Below are 12,498 nucleotides of genomic sequence, written 5' to 3' on the forward strand. Positions count from 1 at the left end.
GCGCGCTGCAGTTGCGCTCAGAGGGATAATTAAAGTTTTGGTCTGCGGCACGAGCCGCGGCTGGGCAGGTCAGGTGAATGTCCTATCTGCATTTTCGGCGTGCGTTCGTAATCGACACGAGCGCATAATTCACGTCAAAAGTGCATCTGCTTAAATCAAACGAAATATTTATTTATTTATTCACTCGCACGATCGGAATCCGACTCCCCCGTCTTGATTTATCGGCGTGCGTCGCGCGGCCGATTGTGATTTGTAACGGAGCCAGCAGCGCAGTCGGTCCGTCAGCCGGAGACAAGTTTATGGCCCTTTTAATTATTCATTATGCTCGCATTTCACGAGCCGCAGCGCGCGTTCGTCTATTCGCCGCGAAATAAGACGCGCTTCAAAGCCTCTAATGAGCTGCTGTAGCCGCTCGATGTCGACTCTAAAATTTAATTGCACTCGATAGAAATGTCAACGAGAGAACAGCCAATGCAAAAAGCACTGGACAACGTCAGTGTAATTGCAATTATGGCGAAACCCGTTCGTCACTTCCTATCCATGCGACATCTAGAGCTAGTTAATTGGTTCATATGTTTGTGGAAAACATCAGGGGTACGTCTTGCTCTACAGTTCCGCCAGTCAGAGAAACGATGAATTTAAACATTTTGTTTACTGAAGTTTTGATATGCTCCAGAAAAGAGAAGGGGAAGGGGGTCTAAAAATTTTGTTGATTGGCTGTTGATGGAGATTTAAAGGCCTCCTGACGGTTTGTAGCTAAAACAAAATAAAATTGTTTGGATAGATTGTTCGGTGAAGACTGCTTGTTGGAATTAAATTATTGGTGATCCTGACAATTAAATGCCATAAAACAAGCGATATCAAACTTCAGGAAGCGGACTTACTGATTGGCCAACAATAGCATACTGGTATTTTAGCACTATAGTATGTTCGAATATATTTTGAATGGAATTCCTTTGCCCTGACTGAGGAATTTATCATAATTTCTTATTAAAAATTATAATAAGTCCAGGCTTCATTTCATAAATTTGCGCTTGAATGGGTGCAATAATTGAAGCATTTAGCTTCACTTAAATATTAATGTTATTGGAATAAACCAGCAAGTTTTGCATTGTAACTTTTTTTAAATGACACACCAATTAGGTTTAGCAATGTCCGTAATGAAAGCCAAATATTAATTCCTTATGCGTCTCAATCTGTCAAGCAGGTTCTGACTTCTAGGAAATAATTCACAGTTTCCCCTTAAAGAGCGGTAAGTAATTTGTGACGTGTTGCTATAAGAAATGTTTTAAGCCCCATTTTTTAAATAAGTTTTTTTAAACATTTTTTGCTGCTTCATGATATGATCTCATGTTTTTCAGTCAGTTCCTGGTGCAACCCAAAATATGCGAACGACGAAGTTGAGTTGTCACCTTTATTTGCAGTGCGTAATTGCTGTAAAGTGGACAAAGGGAAGCGCAGTTAGAGAGGTTACAGGCAGCGATCGGAGGGAAGGAATGAGTGCGTGGGCCGTGAAGAGAAGAGCGCGAAAGACAAAGAGTGAGTCAGTAGGGATGCCCTTCAGGTGGCCCACTCCACGCACCGGCGCGGCAGGTCGATACACCGAGAGCCGGCCGCGAATAATTTTGGCACAATAAAAACGAGTGGAGCAGCCCATTCTTTTTGGCCACCGTGTGTGCAGTGCTGTTCCCAGAATCGCCGCCGACGGACCTGCCATATCAGCTGAAACGCGTGCAACACACGCTGTCAAAACGAAACATTCCTCGCTCGCCAATCTTTTCACGCTCTTTCACATCAATTTTCGTTAATATATAATATACTATATATAAGCGCATCTGCACATCGCAGGCAGCTGCTTTCCGCGCGATTTCGGGCTTGATGTATAAATCTTTAGACCTTTTACTAACCTTCTGACGGTTCCATCGTCAGTTTGTGCTTCTCATATTCACGTTAAGACTAAATTTAAGAGCTCATTTTTTCATGATTTATATTGGGCTGTAAAATTTATTTAGACGATCAATTATTCCAAGCTTTCAATCGGTGCGGGACCATTAAATGAGCACGAACCATGCAATTACAAGTCATTTAATCCTTTCTTTAAATTGTGTAAAACCATTTAAATCAAATAAGTATGAGGAAATTTGCATAAATATGTTTTGCGTCAATAAATATAGCTCAACAACTTAATTTTTAACTCGAATTTATTTTAGATCTGTTTCTCAGTCAAATTATTTTTTTGACATGCTGCTAAAGTCAATTTTAGAAGAAGAAAAAATAGAAATAATAACAAACTCCTAGTTTAGGAACGCGTTTTTTGACTAGCTGGGAATGCTCAACCACGGAATAGTTGACAAGGAGGAAAAGCGGCGACCTGTGACAAGAGGAATCTCGCGTTTCTCACCTGCAAATATTTGTTCTAAGACGAAGTGAGAGCAAAAAAATGTATATTTTCCTGCGCTAACGGCTTGCTTTATATAGTCATATATCGGTTAATAAGCAAAGGGAACGGGAGCGCATTTATGTAAGTGCGAGGCGAGGGTCGCGGCTAATTTATTTATCATTACAGTGATTAGTGCTGGTGGCGCGTGATAATTGAGCTGTTGGAGCACTTGAAATCGGAGTCGGATCGTGGCGAATGCTTCAGCATATTTCATATTTTTGCCGCGGCGCGCATAATAGGTGGAAGTGCAGTTACATGATGGATGATGGTCCAGCGCAGCGGCAGTTCATTTGTGTGTAAAACGATCCGAACTGGTTCTCACGATTTTTTACGCGCGTCCGACCGTCCGTCCGTCCATCCGTCGCTCTTTATTTATCGACGACTCTCGCAATGACAACTGATTCCCATTGTTTGCGCTGCGTTCGTTCGTTCGTTGCCTCTTACTGCTGGCCAAATATTTGCCGCTCTAATTGAATTTTCATTACGGCCGCCAGGGCACAAAAGAGCCGACGCCGCAGAAACACTCGCGGCTAATTGATTTGCGATCAACTCCAGTTCGGAATTTTATTGCTCTTGTTTTGATGATTATGGGGTGTGGAAAATTAAATCCCTTGGTGTTACAAGATATCATTCTTAATTAAAAATTGACATGACAACTATCCAATCAGGTAGTGCGAGAAAATTATTCATTCATTGTATATGTTAATTCTCGTAATAATGGAGTCAAAGGTTAAAGATAAAATTAACTCAGGTTAACACGTACACTTTCAAGGAAACTAGCACGCTTTTTCGATCTGCTGATTGAAATCGTGCATTATTTGTCTGTTAATAGAATTCCACGCACAAGCCTGCATACACACACCATTTGAGAGGTAACGAAGAGGATTAAATAAAACAAAACCACAGAAATGAAAACCACGTAAATTTGAGAAATCACTTTTGACCAGGATTCGCAAAACCCTGCACCTTTCCGGTTTTTGTCTTAATTAGCTGGAATTGAAATGTTATGTTCTTCAAAAAATAAAAATTTTCATTGAATTAAAAATAATTCAAACGTCCCAATTTTTTAGAAAACAATGTGCAGAACTAATTTTTGTCCAATTTATGTCTTGTAAAATAGGTTTAAAAATTAGAACGACCTTACATTTATTTACAGACGATAATAATAACGTCGTGCATTTTCTGGTCATAAAGATTATCCGAAGCAAAGGGCAGAGAAGAGATTTTCCTCGCAAACAAGAATGCTGGGAATGCAACGGAGAAGAATAGTTACGTGACAATGCGATTGTGATTAGAAGAGGAAATTTATTCGGCATAAATCTTCTCATTGAGAGCATTCCACGCTGAATGTTTTAATTTAAACTTCAAAGCAGCGGAGGGCAATTGCGAGGCGCACTCGGCGATAAACAGAAATCGTGCATGAGCTCAATGCATGGGTCAAAAGGGTACGCAACAATTCGGACATTCAAAACGTGTGCATTTCTTCATACGACCTGACAATGGAGCAGAAAATTAATTACAATCGAGGATCAGGTTTCATTAGCAGATCTGCAAATATTTTTACGTGCTGCGTGAAAAATGTGTGAAACACGATCTGCCGAGGAAAGATGACACCGCAGACTAATTCCAGAGGACTAAGAAGTCATAATTTGCCTGCGCTACGAACTTATTGGGAGTTTAATTACGCATAAATTTGTCGTCGAGACGAAACCAGTTCTGCCCGTGAGAGACGAGCGACGGAGAGTGTCAAAAATAGTACCGTACAATCAGCGCATAAATGCAGGGAAAAGACGAGTGCTCGGTCCCACAAAATCGCCTTTCTGCGGTTAATCTTTTCAGAAAACAGTAAGCGGTGCTCTATGAGAAAATGCATCTCCAAACTAGCATTTCTTTCTTTCTTTCTTTGGATCAAAACAAACAATCATGCGCGGAAAAAAATAACGATCAAAAGAATAAGTTTGTTTCACATTTGTAATTTTAACTGTAAAACACACGCATACTCAGCCGACGCAATTGCTATTCTGATTGTCCGTTTTTTGCTGCGGAAAGTCGCTAATTGAAACGACTCTTGCATTTATTGAACTCCATTTTGCTCTTCTATGACGTCAAACGAGCAGAGAAAAACGAGAAACGAGTGTCACACATGAAAAGGCAAAGTAAGTGCCAACTTATTCATCCGACCAAACTTTTTGTCTTCCCACAATCACTTTAAAGCTTCCAAAATGGTCGTGCGAATCCGGTTCTGCGTTTATTTTGCGAGTGTACGACACGGACACGCGAAAAATGCGATCGATCAAAAATACACGCGCCGCGAGGAATTCGACCGAAAGTCCGCGATCCTTTACTCTAACTGTGATTGTTTATTGCCGTAATTTACCTAATTGCACTGCGCTGTAAATTAATTTGCATTAGGAGAGCTTTTAATGGGGCATATAAATCGTGGTTGACCTTTATTGCCAAGCTTCTAGAATGAAAAATCATTAGGTGTATAGGTTCAAATGCGTGTTTGCCGCGGATCGCCAGAGAAAATATTGAACCACAAATCTTCGGTTTTTATTTCACGGATAGTAATGCTTACGCTCTTGATTTTTACAACGGAAACTGTTTACTGCCACAAAATTAGGTCCGCTCAACCGCGAACGTTCAGATCAAAATTGTACCTATTTCTATTAAACACTATAAATTGATATCGAATGACTACAGTATGGAATAAATACAACCAAACGGATAATAAAGGTTTTTGCTCCTTAGTCGTTCCTGATATGTGTTCTTTCATTTACGCCAAAAAGATAGCGCACCTTCTGCCTTCTGCACTACCAGAAAGGGCATAGACCGACACTGCTAATCTTAGTTTGACAAAAAAACCTTTTAAACAGTAGTTGAAACTTGATAGATCGTCGTTTTTGTGCTGTAAATAAAGCATATTTTTATTTTGGAATGAAAGAGACTCTAAAAGTCGTTCTTTGATGTCAATTTAAGAACAAAAAATGTCATAGCAACATTATTAACTAGGTATGAATTTTTTCCTAAAAAAACAATTTTCTTGTCCATTTTTCTGAATTTGTGGGGTTTCTAGATTCTTGTGTTCAATATATTTTTATGCGTGAATAATAAATTGAAAGTAATTTAAATAATTAAATCACTTATTCTTTTCAATTCTATATTTCACAAATGCTATAAATATACATTTTCAAGGTTTTGATGAGTATTTTCACTGTCTAAAATTACTGAAATTAATAAAAGCTCAAAGCTCTACATAGACTTGCAAATTTTGTTATTTTTTGCCAAGAATATTAAAAATAAAATACCGAAAATCTCCTCCATTTGGAAAAAACTGGACCGAAAATTTTGCGATGTTTCCTGCGTAAAAAAGGCAAATTGTTTAAAGATATCAAATAATTTTACAGTGCATCAGTTTGATACTTGGCCTGAACTAAATCCTGTAATCGAATTTGGCGGTTTCTTTTCTCACGGAGATATAATTTGGTCCAGAGAATGTGTGCCAGCGGATCGGAAAAGACAATTGCGGCGACGCGCCCGAATCTATGTATATAAAATTCCCACGTGTCACGCACCTTGGCGCTCGCGTAACATTCGCGCAACAATTGGCGAAGCAGGTGAGCCCATTTCTCGCGTGTCAGGGGGCTCCTGGGAACCCCGTGCGCTCATCGCATTGTTCGTTAACCGGTGACACTGATTTCCGATTGCACTCGCCCGCATTTCGCCGAGACAGGTGAGTGAGAAGACTCGGTCCGCGTGCATTATGCACTCGTCTTTATGTAATCTCGGTAATCGCTGCTTTCTGTCTCTCTTCCGCCGAAAGTGGCACAAGCGTGAGCACAGATCTATCCAAATTGGCTCTTTTCTCAGAGTCAAAAGCAATTCTGCAATTTGCGTGCTTTTTAAACACACGCAAATAATTTTTCCTGAAAGATTTTTCGGAATATTAATTAAAACATTAGCCAGGTTTTTAAATATTTACGAGAAACTCTCCAAGAATGCACAAAAAGACAATAATAAATTTGGAATAAGTTCTCTGATATCTCAAACAACCATATGGCCAATTATATTTTCCTGGTGTTTGTTTTTTTCAATTTTCCGTAATTTACAAAACATTTTTTACACAATATTTTCTTTTGAGAATTGAGAAGCCTCTTGAAAAGATATTAAGATTTTAAATAGGAAAATGTGACTTATTTTATGAAATAATAAGAAATTTTTGCTCGGTTGTACGGGCATAACTTCAGAAATTTAAAAAAATGCACACAATATTAAAAACTGAACAATATATATATTTTGGTTTTAGTATTGTTTCGTGTATAATTTTTTAATAATTTAAATGCCACCCTTCCGATCGCAAAAATTTCCGTGCAGGTACACTGGAATTTGAGCTTTACTTAGATAAAAGGAAAAATTTAAATTTTGTCAGTACATCAAAAAATAGGATTGAATTAACCAAGTTTATACATTGGAGTAAATTCAAGTAATAAAAAATGTTACTCATTTTCAACTCTGTAGCTGAGAAGCAGCTGCGGTGGAGCAGGAGTGTGACTAGGAATATGTCCTTTGCGGTCTCAACACCGTATTTATGCGCCAAGCTTGAGGAATCCGGTGTCTGTTTTTCCAGAGAAGCGGTTCAACAGTAATTAGCTCAGGCCGTTATCCGGCAGAGGGTCAGTGCCAAAAGTTTCCGACCCGCGGCTACACGAAAGAACGAATTCACTTTTCATATTATATAAATAACGAGCTCTTTCCTGGCGCTCAACTTCGCTATCGCACGAATCGACCGCGTTTATTGCACCTTTTTGTCTCGCTTTGCTAAATTGTTTCGCAGAAATTTTCGCCTTAGGCAAAACACTCTACGCACCTTCAGGACGAACTTGTTAATGTTTTTGTTTCTCAAAACAAAATTGTATTTATTTAATACCATTTATACGTATTAATTAATTTATTTATTGATTCATTTGAAAAGATTCAAGATAATGAGTATTTTGTCAATTTTAATATTCCCCCTTTTCATGAAGACAACCACATAAAAAGAAGGATGATATATTTATAAAGTGTTTGCTTTTCTTTGCACTAAAGAAATAGCTTTTGAGGCATTTCTGTCACTTAAAGCTTCCGTATTTCTTGTCACTACGAATTGAATTGTCGTGCAACACAAAAATTATTGTTGATTCAGTCGTAGAATCGTGACTGCTCTCTTGTCCATTTTTCGCACAAAGTGATACAAACTTGTGCACAAAGACGAGACATTATGGTTTCCATACGACCCCCCATTAGAAATGCAATGCATGATGCCTTTGGCCTATTTTCGCATCACGTCTCGCGCGCTTACGGTATCAACTCACTCGTTCGCTCGCCGCCGATTTGTATGCGCAAACGGAAAAATATGTCCGTCTCTCATTCTCTCGTTCTTGGTGCGATACTTTGTGGAAATCATTCGCCAGCAGTACAAAGGAATTTGCATACTTTGTCCCATTCCCAGCGCAAACTGTACTCTCTGCTCGTCCTTTTCAGCAGTTTTCTGCAGAAAATGTTGCGACGGAAAATTTGCTTCCTCAATCCTTTGTTGCATGGCGAATCTTAACTGCGAGAATGAAATTTAATGTTATGGTTATAAGAATTGAATAAATTTAGTTTCTATTCCTGGCCATTTAATTTCCATTTATAATTTCATAAATAGAGGGAAATAATAATTATCAACCCCAGGCTAATTGGATGTAAATCTATAATACTTCTATCTCCTCTTGGTTTAAATTTTCATCGAAATAGTATAGTACAATCTATTAAACTAATTAAACATTTAACCAGTGTACATTGATTCCAAATCTAGTCAAAACATAACAATCTGATCAAATGGTTTTAAAAAAATGATGACAAAAACACCGCTTTTATATTATTCGTTATAGCGCAGACCCATAAAATGAACCGAAACAAAATGTAACATTCGCTTCCAAAAGACACACCTACTTGGTCTTTAGCTTTGATTAGTTTGTTTTGTCACGATGGAAAAAGCGCGCGGCGAATCAACGGGGTGAAAAAAGGAAATTGCCGTGCTTGTGAGTTATGATGTCGGGCGATAATTTTGCAAAATTGAGTGCAAAAAATGTACAGCGGTCGTTGGCTTTGAGAATAAACAACGACCTTGTATTTGAACTCGGCGCCTAATCGGGAATCGCCATTAAATAATAAGTGGCGCGGTCAAACAAGACTCACTTTCGGATAACAAGCTGCAGCCCGTCGTTCTCGTTTTGTTCACGCCGAGAATTTTAAAGTGCGTCTTCTGATTCTGCAAACGTAGCTTCATCTTCTAGGTTACTCTCGCGGAACACGATGAAAGCGAGCGAGTTTTTTAAACGTAAACTAGATCTTTTCTGAATGAAATATTAATTGCAATTGCGTTCTTGATTTTTAGAAAAATTGCTTCAGGAGATGAGAAAAAATAATTTTTTTCTTAAAATATTCCATTATTTTAATTGGTGTGTCTTAGCACAAAAAGGTATGTTTATAATAATCGAATTTGAGGAGAGCAATCGGCTTCGAAATGTTCCAATTTCTATTTATTATACCAAGTCGTAAATAAAGTTTAATATTATCGTATGTTGTGTTTCTTTTCCACTTAAATCATGATGATCGATTTTGGTGAGTTAACTATTGGCAAAATTACTGAATTGCTTAAAATAATATACAATTTTTACATCGAAAAACACGTTCACCGGATTTCTTAAGGAAAGCGACCACTGGAAGGGGGAGTAACTCACAGAAATTTTGGGATAAGGACGTAGTTACCCGGAAAGTTAAAAAAGAAGTGGTAAAAATATCGCAAATCGCAGGAAAATCGTTAAATTTGACGATTTGTCTGATTACATTATATAGTGTTACGAGTTTTGAAGTAATCAGAAATAATTTATTTTCAAAATGCATCTATGATGATTTATTTATCAATTTTTCAATAAATGCTAAAAACCCCAACCGAACATCACATCTTTATTTATTTAAAAATTACGAGTGACGTTATGCTATAGAAACCCAGAAAAAAATGACATAACGGTTTTGAATTTATTTGCAGTCGGGTTGAAATTGAGCATGTTGGCATGGTGATCATTTAAAATACAAACTTGGCTCGGTTTCAGTTCTCTCGAATGAATTAATAAACTCATTTATTCGTGTAGTTGTCGTCGGCGTCGTCGTTGCAGAGACGCAAACAAGTGTAATTGGCTGCGGTAATGAGCCCATTTGCATACTTTTCCGTTCGGCACTGCACCCAGCAGTCCAATTAGTTTCGCGTTGGCCGCCGCTGGCAATTAATTAGCGCGCCGCGTGCTCAGGAATGTCGATTGTTGCACTGCACTTTTCGCGGAAAAGCAAATATTGCACTCTTTGAGTACAGGTTGGCCTGGAAATCAACCACTATAACTGGGAAAAATCTGAAACTGAATTCATTACAAATGAATCCTTATTTCTTATATTGACTTTATAAAATTATAAATCCATATGAGGTCAATTAATTATTAATTGATTTTAAAATGGCCACTCCCACTTTACATTATGAAATGAGTGTATAGGCGAACGTTTTCAACGATCGCTGACTCAAATTCTCAGCAGCTATTAAGTGGCTATGAATTTTGTTTTGGAAGTAAAGTTAAGTGCTGACGAGGCCTGCGGGGCCAAAACAGCCACTGTACGGTAGGAAAACGCGTGATATTTAGTTAGTTGTTATAATTAGGCAACCAAATCAGCCTTCCATTCTTATTGCCCATGTGAGTAATCTTTATTTTTATCTCGAAAGTATTAACCGCGAATTCCCCGCAAAAATATGATAAGAAAATAGTTATACCTAATAATATGCATATTCTCTGAAAGTTGTAAGAGCTAAAAAAATCAGGCTGTAGTTCTAATTACCGAGAAAATCGGTGCCAAAATTTGAAGGATATTCTAGCAGCCAGAACTGTCTCCTTGTTGAAAATCATTATTTATTTAACCAAAAGGAATTGTCTCTCACAATACGCACACCGTTAGATAGATCGCGACAGGAAAATACGAATTAATAAAAAAAAATCATTCACAATATTATTAACTATTTAATTTCTCCAGGAATTAAAAAAAGCTAACATTTAACTGTTGTGTAATACTTTTTGGTCCTGATTTGACAGTCGCACATTTTTAGATTATTATTCAAACTATCAATTTCATCAACTGATTGTAGTCTACAATCGAATAGTTTTGATTGCTTCCACTTAGAAGAGGACAGAAGTTTTTGAAAAGAAATTTGAAAAGAAAAAAATAAATTTAATTTTCATTTCCTCGCCACAATATTTGAGTGCCTGTTCCACATTTACTTATTTATTAAGGCGAATAACAGTTTGAAGTATAAATTTAAATAAGTAAAATTTAACATAATTTGAATCTTTTGTGTCTTCTCTCAATTTAAGACTTGAAACCCCGAGGAATGCGGTGTTGGGGCCGGCCCGTATGCAGTCGATTGTTCGGCGCGGTTGATTAGACGTGTTTGATGCAACCATTCATTCATTTTTAATGGCGATTGTAATGAGCTGCAGCGCGGCCATTGAATTAATTGGACGGAGATTACGCGGCAGAATGGAAAAGAGGCCTTTTGCCAATTCAAAAACGCCCGCTCCCGATACTGTTACTCCAATTTCAGCCAAATTAATTATCATTGTAGCCACATCTTCTCGGAAGAATTAAATCAATCTTTTCGCACCCGCGATGAGAATAAAATTTGCATTCTTATATTTTGCGGACGAATCCACCGTCTAACTGTACATTTTCAGACCAGCTAAAATTCCAAATCACCAAATTAGCAACACGATGAAACCATCCATCAACAGATGCTGGAGATGTTAGTTTATTAATGACCTTTAAATTAGTACCTAACAGAAAAGAAAAGGAAAAGAAATCACAATAATTATATGGCCAAATCTAATATTCCTTTTTATAAATAAAATAACCTAGCATGATTATTTATCGTAAAGTATTATCCTGAGAAAAGGATGTTATTAAATATTTACTTCAGGTGGAAAAGTTCAAAACATAGAGCCTTTGATAATTTGGCAATATTTTTAAGAGATTTTATCGTAATTTTTAGCTCAGTACTTATACTGTTCATTTTTATTTTTTTAGCTATCAAGTCTGCAGAATTTTATTAGATTTAGTCAAATATGAATGATGGATACAGTATTTTGTATACCCCAATGAGAAGCATACAATTTTAGATGCAAAGTGGCCTGATTTGAATAAGAATGCGAGCAGCTCTAGACTATTTGCGCTTGGTGCTCATTGTTGACTTGCGGGTAACGAGCGACATTTTGGCCGATTCGTAGCGGTGCGCTTGCGGTTATTGCCGATAAATTATAATTACGCCCGCTGCTGCGCTAATTAATTCGCTATTGTTGCGCTTTTCGCCAGAAACGCCAACTGCCGCTGCACACCATCGCGGCAAATTATGTTTGCCAGCTTTTTAATTGGAAATATTTACCGATATTCGTCCATATTTACTCTGCACAATTCAGTGAGTCTCGGAAGTAGGAATTAATCAAAAGCACTAATTAGAAGAACTTCTTTTGCAGTTTTAAAATGCCTTAGTTGGTCGTTTATATTGAAACTTATATGCTGTAGAGCAATGATTATGCCATGTCGTCAATTCTCATTTCAACAGATTTTCAGTAAAAACAAATTTTTTATAAGAATCTATCTTCTCAGCACATCCCATGGGTTATGGACTCACTGGGTCCTAATGGCACCGCCGAGCGGATAACATGGGGCCCGAGTGGCAGCAGAGGAACTTGGACCTAATGTGGCCATCTCAGCCTCCCAGCACCAAGGTCTTTAATTGAAAATCCAGATATTTGTCCCTAAAGCTACTGGAAAGATGAAAAACCCCGGCAAGTGGCGAGTCGGCGCCAGTGCGCTTTCCGGCTCGTTGAGCTATTTGAGCATTTTTGGGTCGCTTAATTGACCACGCATTTTGCCATCTCTGACATTGGACAGCCAGAAATATTTCCCATTGACTTGACACTTATAAGAATGCCTTAACA

The 12,498-nt window shown here is 37.9% G+C and overlaps 1 protein-coding gene across 1 annotated transcript in view; it reads right to left on the reverse strand.

The window, feature by feature from the left end:
• The window catches only part of Atg16 (Autophagy-related 16), a 75,668-nt gene that overhangs the window by 42,772 nt on the left and 20,398 nt on the right, over window positions 1–12,498 (reverse strand). The gene's annotated exons all lie outside the window — the stretch shown is intronic.

This window comes from Cloeon dipterum, chromosome 3 (genome assembly GCF_949628265.1).
Source record: "Cloeon dipterum chromosome 3, ieCloDipt1.1, whole genome shotgun sequence".
NCBI classification, from domain to species: domain Eukaryota; kingdom Metazoa; phylum Arthropoda; class Insecta; order Ephemeroptera; family Baetidae; genus Cloeon; species Cloeon dipterum.